General features: G+C 41.8%; 1 pseudogene; it reads left to right on the plus strand.

The window, feature by feature from the left end:
- Window positions 1-20,115, plus strand: part of LOC128577029 (protein enabled homolog) — a 79,151-nt pseudogene extending 59,036 nt beyond the window's left edge.
- The last annotated feature ends 1,022 nt before the right edge of the window (window positions 20,116-21,137 follow it).

Here is a 21,137-nt window from a genome sequence, read left to right on the forward strand (position 1 = left end):
ATTAATGTTGTTTTGTAACCAGGGGGCTTGAGGAGACTCAAGGCTTGTCAGCGTTACAGTATTGATGACAGTGATCAATTGCACCTGGTCTCAGTGTGACACCTGCCCCTCCTTCAAAAGGTTCTACTGTTGAAGCTGGGATATGTGACTGAGAAAACATTTTAAAATAACCAACCAAGACTCTTTTTTGGACTCCTTAGTTCGAAGGCATTCCATGAACATGTCAATGGTTCCTGGCCTGAGTGAGAAAATGTGTCCTGCTCAGGCCCTCATAGAGGACAATGGGATCACGTGTCTGACCTCTCCAGATCCCTTGCTGTATCATTTTCCTGTATAATAAACTATCTATTTGTAAACATTGCCATTGAATGCCTGTAAGTCTCCTTTAAGAAATGAACTCTGTTCACCTGCCACTGTTCATGCAGTGTGAAAAAGTCATCCAGGAGAATGGAAGAGAACGTTAGTGGGGATAAGACACATTCCTCAAAAATGGTACAAGACCAGAATGCTTATTGCAGCCCAATTCAGAATTGCTAAGTCATAGAAAAAGCCCAAGTGCCCATCAATCCACGAATGGATTAATAAATTGTGGTATATGTACACCATGGAATATTATGCAGCCTTAAAGAAAGATGGAGCCTTTACCTCTTTCATGTTCACATGAATGGAGCTGGAACATATTCTTCTTAGTAAAGTATGTCAAGAATGGAAGAAAAAGTATCCAATGTACTCAGCCCTACTATGAAACTAATTTATGGCTTTCATATGAAAGCTATAACCCAGTTATAACCTAAGAATATGGGGAAGGGGGAGAGAGAGGGGAGGGAGGGGGGAGGATGGGCGGAGGGAGAGTAATTGGTGAGATTATACCTACAGTGCATCTTACAAGGGTATATGTGAAACTCAGTAAATGTAGAATATAAATATCTTAACACAATAACTAAGAAAATGCCGGGAAGGTGAGGCCTGAGGAGGGGAGAGAGCAGAGGCCCGCTCTGAGTTAGACCCATCCGGCAAGGTCCGGCCTGCTTTGTACTAGAAGGTCCCCAAGAGACTGGCTTCAAATAAACCAGCACGGAGACAGCTGCCGTCCAGCTGCCACCCCCTGTGGGCAGCCCCCAACTCCCCCTTTGGGTTCATTTCTGACTATCTGGTTGTGAGTCTGGGGAGATAGGACTCCAGGCATCTCTGGCTGGTGGGATCTGCCTATCATCACCCCTGCGAGGATACAGGGAGTCAGCGAGAGACTTCTGGACCCCAAGAGGAGGACTAAAACAGTGGAAAACCGGCAAGTGGTCGCGTGTGTTCAATCCATCTAAACCCGCCCACAACTTCCACAGGCATGAGAACTTAAAGAGCAAGAGGAAGTGAAAGGAAAATTAGGGCAAGGAAACAGATAAAAGAAATCACTCATGAGGAAGAATCAGCAGAAAACTCCAGGCAACATGAAGAACCAGTCCAGAACAACCCAGCCAAGGGACCATGAGGTAGCTACTGCAGAGGATTCCACCTATAAAGAAATGTTAGGAAAGACAGAAAGGGGATTTAGAATACACATGTTGAAAACAATGAAAGAAATGATGGAAACAATGAAGGAAACTGCTAATAAAGTGGAAAATAACCAAAAGGAAATTCAAAAACAGAATCAAATAAGAGATGAACGATATGAAGAATATAGAAAGGATTTAGCAGAGCTGAAGGAACTGAAACAGTCAATTAGGGAACTTAAAGATGCAATGGAAAGTATGAGCAACAGGTCAGACTATGCAGAAGAAAGAATTTCAGAGGTAGAAGACAAAGTTCTTGAGATAACTCAGATAGTAAAAGAGGCAGAAAAGAAGAGAGAGAAAGCAGAACATTCACTGTCAGAATTATGGGACTTTATGAAGCGTTCCAACATATGAGTTATAGGAATTCCAGAAGGGGAAGAAGAATGCCCCAGAGGAATGGAAGCCATACTAGAGAATATTATAAAAGAAAATTTCCCAAATATCACCAAAGATTCTGACACACTGCTTTCAGAGGGATATCGGACCCCAGGTCACCTCAACTCTAACTGAGCTTCTCCAAGACACATTGTGATGAACCTGTCCAAAGTCAAGACAAAAGAAAAGATTCTGCAAGCTGCCAGGAGTAAGCGCCAGTTGACCTACAGGGGCAAATCCATCAGAGTGACCGCAGACTTCTCTAATGAAACTTTCCAAGCAAGAAGACAATGGTCATCTACCTTTAATCTACTTAAACAGAACAATTTCCAGCCCAGAATTCTGTACCCTGCTAAGCTAAGCTTAAAAATTGACGGAGAAATCAAATCATTTACGGATATACAAACATTGAGGAAATTCGCCACAACAAGACCAGCTCTACAGGAAATACTTCAACCTGTTCTGCACACTGACCACCACAATGGATCAGCAGCAAAGTAAGAACTCAGAAACTAAAGGACAGAACCTAACCTCCACACTGATGCAAAAGATAAAACTAAGCAATGGACTCTCACAAAATAAGACGAATAGAATACTACCACACTTATCAATTATCTCAATAAATGTCAATGGCTTGAATTCCCCACTGAAGAGACATAGATTGGCTGACTGGATTAAAAAACACAAGCCATCCATCTGCTGTCTGCAAGAAACACACCTGGCTTCAAAAGACAAATTAAAGGTCTGAGTCAAGGGTTGGAAGACAATTTTTCAGGCAAATGGAATTCAGAAGAAAAGAGGAGTTGCAATCTTATTTTCAGATACATGTGGATTTAAAGCAACTAAAGTCAAAAAAGACAAAGATGGTCACTTTATATTGGTCAAGGGAAAACTACAACAAGAAGACATTTCAATTCTAAATATTTATGCACCCAATTTAAATAAATGCTCCCAGATTCTTGAAACAGACCTTACTCAGTCTGAGCAATATGATATCTGATAATACCATGATAACAGGGGATTTTAACACTCCTCTTACAGAGCTGGACAGATCCTCTAAACAGAAATTAAACAAAGATATAAGAGATTTAAATGAGACCCTAGAACAACTGGGCTTGATAGACGCATATAGAACACTCCATCCCAAAGATAAAGAACATACATTCTTCTCATCACCCCATGGAACATTCTCCAACATTGATCATATCCTGGGACACAAAACAAATATCAACAGAATCAAAAGAATTGAAATTTTACCTTGTATCTTCTCAGACCATAAGGCACTAAAGGTGGAACTCAACTCTAACAAAAATACTCGACCCCACCCAAAGGCATGGAAATTAAACAATCTTCTGTTGAATAACAGATGGGTGCAGGAAGAAATAAAACAGGAAATCATTAACTTCCTTGAGCATAACAACAATGAAGACACAAGCTACCAAAACCTGTGGGATACTGCAAAAGCAGTTTTGAGAGGAAAATTCATCGCTTTAGATGCCTACATTCGAAAAACAGAAAGAGAGAGCATCAACAATCTCACAAGAGATTTTATGGAATTGGAAAAAGAAGAACAATCTAAGCCTAAACTCAGTAGAAGAAAAGAAATATCCAAAATCAAATCAGAGATCAATGAAATTGAAAACAAAAGAATCATTCAGAAAATTAATGAAACAAGGAGTTGGTTTTTTGAAAAAATAAATAAAATAGATAAACCATTGGCCAGACTAATGAGGAACAGAAAAGTAAAATCTCCAGTAACCTCAATCAGAAATGATAAAGGGGAAATAACAACTGATCCCACAGAGATACAAGAGATCATCTCTGAATACTACCAGAAACTCTACGCCCAGAAATTTGACAATGTGAAGGAAATGGATAAATATTTGGAATCACACCCTCTCCCTAGACTCAGCCAGGAAGAAATAGAGCTCCTGAACAGACCAATTTCAAGCACTGAGATCAAAGAAACAATAAAAAATCTTCCAACCAAAAAATGCCCTGGTCCAGATGGCTTCACTCCAGAATTCTATCAAACGTTCAAGGAAGAGCTTACTCCTGTACTGCAGAAATTATTCCAAAAAATTGAGGAAGAAGGCATCTTCCCCAACACATTCTATGAAGCAAACATCACCCTGATACCAAAACCAGGAAAAGACCCAACCAAAAAGGAGAATTTCAGACCAATCTCACTCATAAATATAGATGCAAAAATTCTCAACAAAATCCTAGCCAATAGATCACAGCTTATCATCAAAAAAGTCATTCATCATGATCAAGTAGGCTTCATCCCAGGGATGCAAGGCTGGTTTAACATACGCAAGTCTATAAACGTTATCCACCATATTAACAGAGGCAAAAATAAAGATCATATGATCCTCTCAATAGATGCAGAAAAAGCATTTGATAAAATCCAGCTTCCTTTTCTAATTAGAACACTGAAGAGTATAGGCATAGGTGGCACATTTCTAAAACTGATTGAAGCTATCTATGACAAACCCACAGCCAATATTTTACTAAATGGAGTAAAACTGAAAGCTTTTCCTCTTAGAACTGGAACCAGACAAGGTTGTCCTCTGTTACCTTTACTATTCAACGTAGTGCTGGAAGTTCTAGCCAATACAATTAGGCAAGACAAGGAAATAAAGGGAATCCAAATGGGAGCAGAGGAGGTCAAACTCTCCCTCTTTGCTGATGACATGATCTTATACTTAGAGAACACCAAAGACTCAACCACAAGACTCTTAGAAGTCATCAAAAAATACAGTAATGTTTCAGGATATAAAATCAATGTCCACAAGTCAGTAGCCTTTGTATACACCTATAACAGTCAAGATGAGAAGCTAATTAAGGACACAACTCCCTTCACCATAGTTTCAAAGAAAATGAAATACCTAGGAATATACCTAACGAAGGAGGTGAAGGACCTCTATAAAGAAAACTATGAAATCCTAAGAAAGGAAATAGCAGAGGATATTAACAAATGGAAGAACATACCATGCTCATGGATGGGAAGAATCAACATTGTTAAAATGTCTATACTTCCCAAAGCAATCTACCTATTCAATGCCATTCCTATCAAAATACCAACCTCGTACTTCCAAGATTTGGAGAAAATGATTCTGCGTTTTGTATGGAACCGGAAAAAAACTCGTATAGCTAAGGCAGTGCCTTGTAACAAAAATAAAGCTGGGGGCATCAGCATACCAGATTTTAGTCTGTACTACAAAGCCATAGTGGTCAAGGCAGCATGGTACTGGCACAAAAACAGAGACATAGACACTTGGAATTGAATTGAAAACCAAGAAATGAAACTAACATCTTACAACCACCTAATCTTAGATAAACCAAACAAGAACATACCTTGGGGGAATGACTCCCTATTCAATAAATGGTGTTGGGAGAACTGGATGTCTACATGTAAAAGACTGAAACTGGACCCACACCTTTCCCCACTCACAAAAATTGATTCAAGATGGATAAAGGACTTAAATTTAAGGCATGAAATAATAAAAATCCTCAAAGAAAGCATAGGAAAAACACTGGAAGATATTGGCCTGGGGAAAGACTTCATGAAGAAGACTGCCATGGCAATTGCAACAACAACAAAAATAAACAAATGGGACTTCATTAAACTGAAAAGCTTCTGTACAGCTAAGGAGACAATAACCAAAGCAAAGAGACAACCTACACAATGGGTAAGGATATTTGCATATTTTCAATCAGACAAAAGCTTGATAACTAGGATCTATAGAGAACTCAAATTAATCCACATGAAAAAAGCCAACAATCCCATATATCAATGGGCAAGAGACATGAATAGAACTTTCTCTAAAGATGACAGATGAATGGCTAACAAACACATGAAAAAATGTTCATCATCTCTATATATTAGAGAAATGCAAATCAAAACAACCCTGAGATATCATCTAACCCCAGTGAGAATGGCCCACATCACAAAATCTCAAAACTGCAGATGCTGGCGTGGATGTGGAGAGAAGGGAACACTTTTACACTGCTAGTGGGACTGCAAACTAGTACAACCTTTCTGGAAGGAAGTATGGAGAAACCTCAAAGCACTCAAGCTAGACCTCCCATTTGATCCTGCAATCCCATTACTGGGCATCTACCCAGAAGGAAAAAAATCCTTTTATCATAAAGACACTTATACTAGACTGTTTATTGCAGCTCAATTTACAATCGCCAAAATGTGGAAACAGCCTAAATGCCCACCAACCCAGGAATGGATTAACAAGCTGTGGTATATGTATACCATGGAATACTATTCAGCCATTAAAAAAAATGGAGACTTTACATCCTTCGTATTAACCTGGATGGAAGTGGAAGACATTATTCTTAGTAAAGCATCACAATAATGGAGAAGCATGAATCCTATGTACTCAATTTTGATATGAGGACAATTAATGACAATTAAGGTTATGGGGGGGAAGCAGAAAGAGGGAAGGAGGGAGGGGGGTGGGGCCTTGGTGTGTGTCACACTTTATGGGGGCAAGACATGATTGCAAGAGGGACTTTACCTAACAATTGCAATCAGTGTAACCTGGCTTATTTTACCCTCAATGAATCCCCAACAATTAAAAAAAAAAAGAAAATGCCAGGAAGGCTATGTTAGCCAGTGTGATGAAAATATGTGAAATGGTTTATAAAACCAGCGTATGGTGCCCCATGATCGCATTAATGTACACAGCTATGATTTAATTAAAAAAAATAAAAATAAAATGGTACAAGAACAATGGTATAGAAGATACGTCTGCGTAGCTCACAGTAATTCCTCCCAGAGAATGCCCATTCTAATCTCCATTCTAATCCCCAGGGTTTCAGGAGTGAGTCCACAACAACCATGTTTACATTAAATGGCCTATACCCCCTAAAGGTGAACCCCTGACCCAAGCTAGACTAAGCAGAGTCTTTTCCAATCTGAAGAGTTGACATCTTGAAGAAAAAAGACTTAAACTCTCAGTCACCGAGCTTTGCTATGGTCAGCCTCTACCACCAGGCCCAAGTAGCAGAGGAGGCCCATCCACAGGATGGATGACTGAAGTGGCAGCTCCAGGGGCAGCAGAGCTGAGAAGGGAAAATAAAATACTCTGCTTTTCTAACACCTTTTCCTTCTCAGATCCCAGCCTTTTGGGAAATTAAGCTCCATCCCAGACCTTGTTCCAAGGAAATACTCCATATTCTCATGATCAATTCCCCCCCTTTCCCCATCAAGGTAGGTTGAGTTAGTTCCTTTCCTAGCACCAAAAGATCTTTAATTCACTAGCCATGTAGAAACATACAGCTGGATGTATCTCACTGCCCACACAATAAATTCCATATGGAGTTACGATTGCAACTTCAAAATAAAACAATACAGGGAGTAAAATAAAATACAGAATACTTTATTTTGGAATCTAGAATCCAAAAAGGAAAAGATTCAAACGCTTGGATATATAAAATTGTACAACTCGTAAACAGCAAAGATGCTTCATAACCAAAGTCAAAAAGCATAAAATTGGCCAGGCATGGTGGCACACACCATTAGTCCCAGTTACTCAGGAGGATGGCTTGAACCTAGGGGTTTGAGGTCACTGTGAGCTATACTGAGGCCATGGCACTCTAGCCTGGGTGAAAAAATGAGATTCTGTCACAGAAAGGAATTTTTTTTTTTTTTTTTTGATAGAGAGTCTCACTCTGTTACCCTGGGTAGAATGCCGTGGCATCATAGCTCACAGCTACCTCAAATGCCTGCATTTGAGCAATCCTCTTGCCTTAGCCTCCTGAGTAGCTGGGACTACAGGCATCCACCATAATACCCTGGCTAGTTTTTCTACTTTTAGTAGAGACAGGGCCTTGCTCTTGCTCAGGCTGGTCTTGAACCCCTAAGCTCAAACGATCCACCCCCCTCAACCTCCCAGAGTTCCAGAATTACAGGCATGAGCCACCGCACTTGGCCAGAAAAGAATTCTTTAAAAATCATAAAATTAAGGAAAATACTTGCAAAAAAATATGAAAAATAGATCATTATTACATATGACTATATATGAGAAAATGCTCCGCTCTTAATTCAGAAATAGAAATGAAAAGTACAAATCAACAGATGTCAACAAAGTTTTGGAAAAATATACACTCTTTCACCATTGGTACAAACTTTTTGGAGTGTAATTTGGCAATATCAGTTAAAATGCTAAATGCACGAGATACCTTTTGACACCAGTGATTCCACTGTCACGTCAGGAATTTATTCTACAAAAATGTACAATATGAAAAAAAAAAATGTACAATATGGGTGAACCTATATAATAAGGATGTTTATTATGCATAAAATGGTTTATAATAATAAAATTTGGATACATACAAATGTCTTACCACAGGGCATTGCATTGGTTTTTAAATGTATATCCACAGAGTGTAATAAATTGCAACAGGCTCAACACCTGTACCTCAGTGGCTAGGGCGCCCGCCACATACACTGGGACTGGCGGAACCTGGCCTGGGCCTGCTAAAAAAGAACAATAATGACAACTACAACCAGAAAATAGCCAGGCGTTCTGGCAGGGGCCAGTTTTCCCAGCTACTTGGGAGGCTGAGGCAAGAGAATCGGTTGAGCCCATGAGTTTGAGGTTGCTGTGAGCTGTGATCCCACAGCACTCTACCAAAGGTGACATAGTAAGACTCAATCTCAAAAAAAAAAAAAAAAAAAAAAACATTAAAAAAAATATATATATAATGCAATAGTTTGAAAATATGGAGGCAGCATTGTGTGTGCTGACATGGAGAGCTACTTAGGTAAAATGCAGTGGCATCATAGCTCACAGTAACCTCAAACTCTTGGGCTCAAGAAATCTTTTTGCCTCAGTTTTTCTATTTTTATTAGAGATGGGGTCTTGCTCTTGCTCAGACTAGTCTCCAACTCCTGAACTCAAGCAATCCTCCCACCTCAGCCTCCTAGAGTGCTAGGATTATAGGCGTGAGCCACCTTCATCCACCTTCAAAGTTTACATTGTATCACATATTCATTCATTCATTCATTCAACAAATATTTACTTCTACATGTTTGGTGCCTACTGCTGATTAACAGCCAATGCTCTGAGCCAAGGCAGCTCATCCAAGTGTCAGAGAAGGTGACTGAACCAGGGCCAGGCACAGTGGCTCACACGTGTAATCCTAGCACTCCAAGAGGTCACGGCAGGTGGATTGCCTGAGCTTGGAAGTTCGAGACCAGCCTGAGCAAGAGCAAGATCCTTTCTCTAAAAATAGCCGGCGTTGTGGCAGGTGTCTGCAGTCCCAGCTACTTAGGAGGCTAAGGCAAGAGAATCACTTGAGCCCAAGATTTTGAGGTTGCTGTGAGCTGTGACCCCATGGTACTCTACCGAGGGTGACAAAGTGAAACTCCGTCTCAAAAACAAAAAAAAAAGGAAGAAAGAAAAAACAGGGTGACTGAACCACAGGAACAATTCATGTAGCTCTTTAGAAGCTGTATAGGTCAGTTGTGTATGATTAATGGCAACTAATAAAAAGTAAATGCCTAGCACAATGATGTCCAAAAGTGAGTGAAACCATGACAGAGGCAGTAAACATGAATCTAATGATGCAAAAAGAAAAAAGCAATCAGCATTGGGAAAATCTAACATAGTTCTTGTAAAATGTCTGCCTACAAAAGTCTGCTTTCTAGCTCTTCAAACTGACTGTGGAATCAACTCTGCCCTCACTTGTGCTTTCTGGTCTGCCAACATGGAAACCTACCCATGGAACTGTGCATTCTCCTTCTGGATCATCATAGACTCAGGGAGTGGAGAGTGAGTGGCAGGGCACTGCCAGGGTAGCTAGTGGGGACCCCAAGAACTATGTATTTGTGGCTAAATATCCCAGTCTTCCCATCTTGGGGAGCACTAAGATTTGTGGGGCCAGCACCAGAGTATGAGACTTCTGCCAGAAGCAGCATAGGCTGCCATGAACCTGAAGGTCAGGTCAAGTCGAAGTCATTAGGAGAAAATTGAGGTTCGGTCACCAGGATAACCTAGTACAGGTCTAAATGCAAAGAGTCAGAGGCGACATTCAGACTGTGCAAATGACCCTGCACTGCTTGTCCTCTCTGCTCTCCTGCCCAGATCTCTCTGGGCTACTGAATTCCCTCCTCACGTTCCCCTTTCTGTCCTCTAGACCCAAATCACAGTGTTGGCTTTCTTGCTAGAATGTTGGCCCTTCTCCCCCTAGCATCTGGCTCTCTGCCTGACTGCCTGAGGAAAAGCCCTGAGACAACCCAGCCCCTAGAACCCTGCTACCCAGGAGTTGAGTCTGCAGCCAGCACTCCTGCCTCATTTGCCCTGGTCTCTTTTGGGGGGTGGGGGCTGGGAAACCAGGCCCCCGCTCACAGGCATAAGAATCTCACTAACAGTCCCCTGGCAAGGTCTAAGCAGCGATCCCTTTCCAATATCACTGTCTGGTTGCAACGCTTGGCAGGCATACTTCTTAGAGTATACCCAAATTGGTATTCCAGATTAGCAATCAACCACTTGTAAATTCAGGTAGGGCATTTCTATCTCTAAGCCCGAACACTTCTAGGGAAAGCAATAAGACAAAGGTTATGAGTCTTCAAGTTAGAGGAACAGACCCTGGGCCCTCAGGAAGCCTTGCTCACACAGCCAGATGGTTCTTTCTCGCCTCATCACTGAAAAAGGCAGAGTCCAAAAGATGATTCTGAAATAATAGGACCCTGTCTGGGAAAGCAGGCTTAGGAAGAGCCTCTGGGGAGGATAAAGTATAAAGGGGGAGCGAGCATATGGTAGTGGGTGATGATGGCAAGGAGGAGGATGCAGAACAGAATAGTTCAGAGGCTGAGCTCTGCCTGGCTTGCATCTTAGCCCAGCCTCTTACAAGCTTGAGACTCTGGACAAGTTCATTAACCTCTCAGAAGCTGTTTCCACATTGGTAAAATAGGACTATTATATCATTTGCCTCTATGTTATGACAATTAACTGAGATAGCACCACAGAAGGTGTAGCACGACGACCAGCACATAGGAAGCACTCAGTAAATGTCACCTGTTCCTAGAAGAAAGAATGAAGCTAAGGAGGTTCCAACAGGGAGGGAAGGGGGAATGAAGGGAGGTGAGAAAGACTCAGAGAAACTGTCTAATTCCCACTTTTTCTCTAGGCCAGCCTTGAGCATTTTAGGTGTTTATTGCTGCAACTTTTGTTTTTTTTTCCTCTGCTGCACTTTGGAAGAATAAGAGTTGTCTTGGGTCACACAGTAAATACACAAACACTAATGAAATCTAATTAGCAAAACAAACAAAAGGTCCATGCATACTTCTTGTGATATCGGACATCACAGACAAGCAAAAAAGTCCTCACAAAATTAGCATGTGGACTGTGGGCCACAGATTGGCAACCCCTGGAACCAGAAGCATATTTGCATGATTTGTGTATCTCTCTATCATTACCAAATTCCAGTCCCAGTTCTGTCCTTTCCCATCTCTATGACCTTGAGCAATCTCCTAATTGCTCCATGCCTCAGTTTCCCCAAATGTAAAATGTACTTCTTATAGAAAACCGTTAAGGTCTTTCTAACATTCTGGTTCTACCTTACATTCTTATCTTTTTCTTTAGGAAAGTGTTAGAGGTTGAATTGTGTTCCCCAAAATGATAGGTTGAAGTCTTAATGCCCAGTACCTATGAATGTAAATGTGACCTTATTTGGAAATAATTACAAATGTGATCAGCTGAGGCAAGGTCATTAGGGTGGGCCCTAATCTAATATGGTTGACATCCTTATAAGAAAAGAGTAGAAGACACAGGGATGCACAAGGAGAAGATGGCCATGTGGTTACGGAGGCAGAGATTGGAGTGATCTGTCTATAACCCGAGGAATGCCAACTGTCAGAGAATAACAGAACCTAGAAAGAGGCAAGAAAAAAATTCTTTTTTTTTTTTTTTTGAGACAGAGTCTCACTCTGTTGCCCTGGGTAGAGTGCTGTGGCATCATAGCTCACAGCAATCTCAAACTCTTGAGCTCAAGTGATCAATCCTCTTGCCTCAGCCTCCAGAATAGCTGGGACTACAGGCACCTGCCACAAAGCCCAGCTAGTTTTTGCTATTTTTAGTAGAGATGGGGTCTTGCTCTTGCTCAGGCTGGTCTCAACTCCTGGGCTCAAGCAATCCACCTGCCTCAGCCTCCCAGAGTGCTGGGATTACAAGGGTAAGCCTACAAGGAAGAATTCTTACCTCCAGGGTGTAGAGGGAGCAGACACTAAAGACACTTTGATGTCAGATTGCTAGTCTCCAGAACTGTGAGAGAACAAATTTCTATTGCTGTAAGCTGCTCAGTTTGTGGTACTCTGTGATAGCAGCCCAGACCCTACCCCCCTCTCCACACAGGAAACAAATCCAGAAAGTCTTCCCCCAAATATGTCTATCTTATGCTATCAAACTGTCATTTCCAACAGTCATACCTGCTTTTATAACTCCACTTCTCATTAAAGAAAGTTTAAGCACAGCATTCTAAATTCCTGATTTAGCAATTCCATTAAATGGTAAAAATTAATGCATGATATACCAGATATGTGGAAAATGTAAATTGCCAGAAGATTGTTATAGCAACATTCATACTAATTAACATGTCTTCAGAAAGGCCACGCATATTTATCTACTAATTAGCATCATACAATCAAAAGAATAAAGAGTACTTCCTTGGGGGATATAAAATAAATAAATAAATACAATATTTTCATTAGAGTTGGCAATGTTCCTTTGAACCTATTTGAGTCTTAGAAATTGATGTATAAATTAAATGGTTTTATGGTTTACATTTGATATTTAGAAGACATTTAGACCATTAGAGAAAATTGTTCTAAAATGTATTGTGTATTTGCAAATGTTATTTGAAGAAAATGAGCTGCAACTCGTTTCAAATCTTAAACAAAAGAATGTTTTAGAGACTCATTTTCATACTCCTATGCAACCTGAAATATTCTCAAAAGTTCAGAGCATTTGACCAAAAGTACTCCAATTCCTAGGTCAGGGGGTTGCAAAACTATAACCCACAGGCTAAATCCATCCCACCACTAAGAGTGGTTTTCTATATTAAAAAGGTTAGGAGAAAAAAATCAAAAGAAGAATATTTTGGACACGTGAAAATTACATGAAATTCAAATTTCAGTGTCCATGAATAAAGTTTTATTAGAACACAGCCTCCCCTGCTAATTCACTTACATATTGTCTATAGCTGTTTGTATCAGTTTCCTATTGCTATCTAACAAATTACCAAACAGCCCCAATAACTTAAAACAACACAAATTTATTATCTCACAGTTTCTGTGGGTCAGCAATCCAGTCAGGATTTTGTTGGGTTCTTTTTTCAGGGTCTCACCAGGCTGAAATCAATCATTAGAAAAATGAGTTACAGCTCATTTTCTTTTTATTGTATTTATTTATTTTATATCCCCCCAAGGAAGTACTCTTTATTCTTTTGATTGTATGATGCTAATTAATAGATAAGAGGTCGGCTGGCTGACCTCTGAGGCTCCAGGTCTTCTTTCCAGCTCATGTTAGCTGTTGGCAGAATTCACTTCCTTGCTGTTATAGGACTGAGCTGCCATACCTGTGCTGGCCATCAGCCACCGATGCCCCTCAGCTACTAGAAGACACCTCTCTTCCTTGCCACATGGCCCCTCCATCTTCAAAGTCAGCAGCAGATTCTCCCTCACATTGAGCCTCTTTAACACTTTAAATCTCCCTTACTGGGAAGAGGCCCATCTCTTTAAAAGGCTCACCTGAGTAGGTCAAGCCTACCAAGCACAATCTCCCTATGTCAAGGTCAACTGATTTGGGACATTTTTAATGACATTACTAGAATCTCTTCACAGCAGCACCTAGATTAGTAACTGATTAAATAACTGAGATAAAGTTTGTGTGCAGCAAGTGCCCAGGAATCTCGGAGGCCACCTTAAGAATTCTGCCGATCACACTGCCTTTGCACTACAACAGCAGATTGCCTAGTTGCCACAGAGACCATATAGCCCATAAAGCTCAAAATACTCACTATTTGGTCCTGTACAGAAAACATTTGCTGACCTTTGTCTTAAATAAAATGAGTTTCAAACTGAAAAACCATGCTCCCTGTTCAGCAAATAACTCTAAATGTGGGATAGTGCAAATAGAAAGAAGCAGCCCCAAAGGTGAGAAAATAGCAGTGGTACCAAATTGTTTAAGCTCTTTAGCTCTCACACACACATACATAGATGATACCGAATTAATGATACTTTTTCAAATGAGTCATTTCTAGCACACACTAAGGGCTTAATCAAATGATAATTCAGGCCATGCCATGACATTATCATGACTGATCTTTGTCAAATCTTAATATAACTTGACCATCCAAGGGACTGTGACAAACTGGTTCACATATGGAGGTGGTCAACATAAGGAACAAGGCCCATTGTACTGATACATACATGCATGTGGTGCATGGCCAGTCTATGAAAATTAGGTCAATGGAAGGAGGTGGTCAACTATGGAGGTTCTACTGTATTTGCTTCTTTTTTTTTTTGAGACAGAATCTCACTATGTTGCCCTGGGTAGAGTGCTGTGGTGTCACAGCTCACAGCAACCTCCAACTCTTGGGCTTAAGTGATTCTCTTGCCTCAGCCTCCCAAGTAGCTGGGACTATAGGCACCCACCACAATGCCTGGCTATTTTTGTTGTTGTTGTTGTTGTTGTAGTTGTCATTGTTGTTTAGCAGGCCAGGGTCAGGTTCCAACCCGCCAGCCCTGGTGTATGTGGCCAGTGCCCTAACCACTGAGCTATGGGTGCCAAGCCCATATTTTCTTCTTTTTAAAGTAATAGAAAACATGTAGCTGGGCGCAGTAGCTCATGCCTGTAATCCCAGCACTTGGGAGGCCAAGGCAGGTGGATTGCCTGAGCTCAGGGGTTCGAGACTAGCCCGAGCCAGAGCGAGACCTTGTCTCTCAAAATAGCCAGGCATTGTGGTGGGCACCTGTAGTCCCAGCTACTTGGGAGGCTGAGGCAAGAGAATTGCTGAAGCCCAAGAATGTGAGGTTGCTGTGAGCTGTGATCCCACAGCACTCTACCAAGGGCGACAAAGCGAGACTCTGTCTCCAAAAAAAAAAAAAAGAAAGAAAGAAAAGAAAAGAAAAGGAAAGAAAACATGCAGTTTCAACCTCCTCTGATCCCATGCCACTCCCTCTCACTCCAGTAGTAATCACTATTCCTTTACCGTATATTCATCTATCCATACACAGTAGTTTATTATGTTTTGAAACTTCACAGAAAAGGAATTATATAGCACATATTCTGCAATTGATTCCCTTCACTGTATTTATGAAATTCATCTATCAATGTGTAGAGTTATAATTTGTTCATTTTTATAGCCATGTAGTATTTTGTTCTATGAATAGGCTATGTTTATTTTTCTATTGTACTGGTGACGTACATCAGGGCTATACACAGTTGTTTGGCATTACAACTGCTATAATTGGTACATTATTGATATTTTTATATATTAGTGTTATTTTTAATCTCAGTGAAATTTTTAATCAGATGGCTGGGTTTGTGGAGAGGTTGAGCAGAGGGGTATTCGTTTTAACAGAAATCTTTTTAATCCACTTTTACATGTTGTAAGAGTTATTTTAGTTAAAGCAAGATCATGTTATCCATAAATTCGCTAGACTTGGCGCAGTAAAAAGCAAAACACTGCAGTACACTAGAAGTGAAAGAATGAGGATGGCGCCACCGCCAAACCCTCTGTGTTGTGGAACTCCTAGTCTTCTTCCAGAATGCTTCCTACTCTGCTTCTGAACCCAACAAGCAGGCTTACAACTAGGTGAGCATGCCCATTGTGTCAATCCATGTACTAAATGTTAATATCTTAGTCTTTGGTTTACAAATATAAATATTCTACTCTTTTATCCCACACCTCAAAAGGGCTGGTGTTATGGGTTTGATTGTAGCCTCATCAAAAAAGACATGTTGAAGCCCTAATCCCCAGTACTTCAGAATGTGACCTGGTTTGGATAGAGCAGCGGTTCTCAACCTGTGGGTCGCGACCCACAGGAACTGTATTAAAGGGCCGTGGCATAAGGAAGGTTGAGAACCACTGGGATAGAGGGTCTTTACAGAGGTAATGGAGACAAAATGAGATTGTTAGGGGCCCCTACTTCAGTATGATTGGTGTCCTTACAAAAAGGGAAAGTTTGGACACAGAGACGAAGATATGGAGAAAAGCCACATGAAGATGAAGGCAGAAATTGAAGCAATACATCTCTAAGACAAGAAACACCAAAGATTGGCAGCAAACCACGGGAAGCAAAGAAAGAGGCATGGAAAAGATTGTCCCTTATAGCCCTCAGAAGAAACCAGTCCTGACCCCTTTGCCCTTTGTATTTCATAGGCAGGATCCCCAACAAACTTCTTGCACTCTCAGTGTCTGCTTCCCAAAGGACCTGAACCGATGCGGTTGGTACCAGCATTGGTCTGAGAAAGCAGGGGTAGGCTGGGCTTTGGCACTGGATCACTAACTGAAATGAGATGAGGACTTCCTCCCAGGTGACATGTGGACTGCAAATAGTCCCTGGTACAAAATGGCAACGTTTCACTGGTAATGACTTGGGAGAATGTTCTGGTAAAAAAAAAAGATTCCCTGGCAGGTGCAAGAAAAATAAAAACTGATACCTTTGCATATAAGGACGGTGGAATTGGCTGGCTGTTATTAAGTTGCATTGACATCCTATGGAGAGATAATTAGGCTACTGAGGGCAGTTATCAATTAAAAACTCAGTATGAAAGCCAAAGATTTTGGCTCCCAAGACTGTTCAGGGCCTGCTCAAAACCCTTCGAATCTGAAAACGTAAGTATTCCCTCCCTATTAAGGGCTGGTATTACCCCACCTCTTGAGGGAAAACAGTACAAAGGTCTTTCCCCTATACGGCAACAAGAACTGCCTCCACCTTTTCTCCTGAATATAAGTAAGTTTAAGGCAGATTGGGAAGCCAGCCAGGGATGTGCTGGACCTGGTAAGAAAGGAAAGGGTCTATACCTCAAAGGCACTTAAGACCTCACCAACATATGCTGGTAGGAGTCACAGAGGTCCTGGACTGGATTTCAAGGGTATCCCAGCAATGGGGCCAAAACATAAGAGTAGATGAGGGAACATTTATTGATATCAGAGCACTCTCTTGAAATACAAGACTTAACACCCTGGCAAGGACCCTAGGTGCAAACTTGCAGTTAGGTTAACCCTTAGAAGCCTGGGGAAAGTGGTGACCTACACTGAGTGAGGGTGAAATGCCTGAATTTCCAGGGCAGGTGGTAAAGAATGAAACTCAAAGCCTCAAGGAGGTGAACATGCTGGAGAGGATATATTACCTAGGGCCAGAAGAGAAGTATGTTGTACGGCAGGGCTCAGGAGACGCACCATTCACCAATGCCGTGAGGAGTGCACTGGGGAGAGGGGAGCCAGCATCATCAAGACATTCTGTGGTGGTTTTTCTCTGCAGGCCAAGGTGGATGGTAGGAAAGGCAACTACAGAGCTGGGCTTATTAATAGAATCCAAAGTATTATAATAAATGCCAGGTGGCTGTGTTTAACTGCCCAAAGCCAGGAGGCTGCAATTATCATAATGACTGGCAATCAGTGGGCAGCCAAAGGGACTTGACCCTCAGGGAGTCAAGAGGATTAATAGAGCATGGTGTCTCTAGAAACAAAATAGATGGACTGCCAACAAGGATATTAATTAAATAACTTTTTAAAGCAGCAAATGATGAACAGGAAGTGAAGGGTCATCACCCCAATGAAAAGCCATGATTTCCCTTCCCGGTTCCAGGATCTGAATCAGTTATCAGACCCAGGACCCAGTGAGTGAAGAGGTGGCTAGATCCCCGGGAGGAACAATCCTCCAACACCATGACAATTTTATAACATAACAATAGTTTCAGTCCTTCCCCAAAGGGACTTGGATCACTCTATACTAAGGACAGACATTTAGAGGACTATCGAAGATTGATATCTAGGCTGGGCAACATGGCTCACACCTGTAATCCTCACTCTGGGAGGCCAAGGCAGGTGGATCACTTGAGCTCAGGTGTTCCAGACCAGTCTGAGCAAGATCCAGACCCTATGTCTACTAAAAATAGAAAAAATACCCAGGCCTTGTGGTGGGTGTCTGTAGTCCCACCTACTCAGGAGGCTGAGGCAGGAGGATCACTTGAACCCAGGAGTTTGAGGTTGCTGTGAACTAGGCTGATGCCACAGCACTCTAGACTGGGCAATAGAGGGAGACTGTCACACACATACACACACCTACACACACACACACACACAAAGAAGAAGAAGTAAGACCTAGTTTTTGATAAATCAGTAGGGTACTATAGTTAACATTAATTGATGGTACATTTTCGTTTGAAGAGAATAATTTGAATGTTCCTAGCAAAAAGAAGAGATAAATATTTAAGGTGATGAACATCCCGATTACCCTGCTTTGACTATATGAATGTATCAAATTATCATATGTACCCTGAAAATGCATACATCTAACGTGTATGAATTAAAATAAATAAAAAGTTATAAAGATAGAGTAGAGATTAATCTGACTATTCAATAATCACTTTAAATGTGAATGGTCTCAATGCACCAATTAAAAGACACATTGGCTCTCTTCCTTGGAAACTACTGGAAGATGTGTTCTGTTAAAATGAGAATGAAACAAGAATGATGAAGCTATAAGAGGATCCAGAAAAACAGGGATCCAACTCAGGAAAGAAATAAGGCCATTCTTTATGACTAAGGTGAAAACAAAACCTAGGGAACAACGCATCGCATGGTTGGAGCCAGAAGGGCTGAGGGCTCCTGATGTTTCTGAGAAGAAGAAAGTCAAAACCCAGAAAACCACAAAACCTGATAACTTGCTGTGTTTGGCACGTGGAGAGGGTTTACAGTTCTGCTGAAGAGTTTGAGGTGAAATAGGGATAACTAGGAGAAAGGGATCTGGAGTAGTAACGACTGGAAAGGGAAAGAATGGAAAGGGGAAGGTTGGAGCAAGAACCGCTGGAGACAAAAGGACAGAGACCGAGAAAGGGAACGGCGGGAACGCCTGGAGTGGGAGAGGCGAGAAAGACGAGAACGTGAGAGGCTGGAGAGGCTGGAACAAGAGAGGCGAGAAAGGGAGCGACAGAGACAGAAAGGGAACAGTTGGGATGGGAAAGAGAGCGCAGAATATCAAATGCGGCCGCCCCTGCCTTTGACTCTAAACTGCGGTGAGAGACTCTTCTGCTTCTGAGCCAGGCTTGCAGGCAGCCTCTCAGTCGGACGAGACTCCAGCCGGACAGGGCATTGTCTTGGGACTCCCTGCACCTCCACCCCCTCCACCCTCCCACCGGGTCCTTTCCAGGCTTCAGCAGCACTCCTCCTCCCCCAGGACCCCTCCACCGCCTCCACGTCCCCGCTCCGAGCCCCCGGCCGCCAGCCACCTCCTCCCGCTCCTCTTCCTAACCGAGTACCGACTCCTGCCCCTCCCCCACCGCACCCCGCATGGGGATTTTTTTCGGGATCCAAGTCAGAAGACAATCCCCCCTTAACTGGACTTGCAGCAGCAATTGCTGGAGAAAACTTAGGAAGGTGTCAAGGAGGAAGGCTACCTCTTTCCCAAGCGGAGGGAATGCCAATGCTTCATCTGAAACAGACACGGCGGGCGGTGGAAATGGATCCCTTTGTTTAGGGGGCAGTGGTTTAATGTAAGAAATGAGTGCCCTGCTGACCAGGAGGAGACGAATTGCTGAAAAGGGATCAACAACAGAAACAGAACAGAAGACGCAAGTGAAGATTCAGAGTCTGTAACTTCTAAGGACTCTTCAATAAGTCGACCTGAGCCAACAAGCAAACCGAGGCAAAGAACAAATAGGAGGAAAATAGCAGCGACTCACCTCTTATCTCCGGACCCAACTCCACACCCGCCATATCACAGCCCAGTGCCAATGGAGTCCAGACAGAAGGACTCGAGTAGGACAGACAGAAACAGGACATTTTAGATGAAATGAGAAAAGAATTAACAAAGCTTAAAGAAGAACTCCTTGATGCAAACAGGCAGGAGCTGAGCACGTTAAATAGAGCACAGAGAAACAAACTAAGGAGAGATAGGATTGGAGGACAAAATCCTACAACTACTGTTAACAAAACGTAGCAAAAGCTACTTTGTATGAGCAGTTAGAAGAAAATGGAGGGCTAGGCATGGTGGCTCAAGCCTGCAATCCTAGCACTCTGGGAGGGCCCAGGTGGGCGAATTGCCTGAGCTCACAGGTTGGACACCATCCTGAGCCAGAGCGAGACCCCCAGCTCTAAAAAATAGCTGGGCGCCTGTAGTCCCAGCTACTCTGGAGGAGAGGGCAAGAGACTCACTTGAGCGCGAGAGTTTGAGGTTAACGTGAGCTATGACACCACAGCACTCTACCAAGGGAGACAAAGTGAGACTGTCTCAAAAAAAAATAAAAAAGAAAATAGAGACAAACATTCAGAAGGAGGAAAAAACAACATCCTCTGAAAACCTTCAGATACTATGATTCTGGCGATGAGCTATTTCCCTCTCAGCTGCTTTTTTCTGATCTTTACAAGAGAAGAGAAGAGAGTCGCATAAGAGTTCCTGTAAAGGCTACAAAATCAACACCCATAAATCTGTAGCCTTTATATATACCAACAATAACCAAGGTGAAAAAACACTCAAGGCCTCTATTCCTTTCACAGTAGTGCCAAAGAAGATGAAATATTTGGGAGTATACCTAACAAAGGACGTGAAAGATCTCTGTAAAGAGAACTATGAAACTTTAAGAAAATAAATAGCTGAAGATGTTAACAAATGGAAAAACATACCATGCATGGCTGGGAAGAATCAACATTGTTAAAATGTCTATACTACCCAAAGCAATATATAATTTTAATGCAATTCCTATTAAAGCTCCATTGTCATATTTTAAAGACCTTGAAAAAATAATACTTCATATTATATGGAATCAGAAAAAAACCTCGCATAGCCAAAACATTACTCAGCAATAAAAACAAAGCAGGAGGAATCATGCTACCAGACCTGAGACTGTACTATAAATCAATAGTGATCAAAACAGCATGGTACTGGCACAAAAACAGAGAAGTAGATGTCTGGAACAGAATAGAGAACCAAGAGATGAATCCAGCCACTTACCGTTATTTGAT

This window comes from Nycticebus coucang, chromosome X (genome assembly GCF_027406575.1).
Source record: "Nycticebus coucang isolate mNycCou1 chromosome X, mNycCou1.pri, whole genome shotgun sequence".
NCBI lineage: Eukaryota > Metazoa > Chordata > Mammalia > Primates > Lorisidae > Nycticebus > Nycticebus coucang.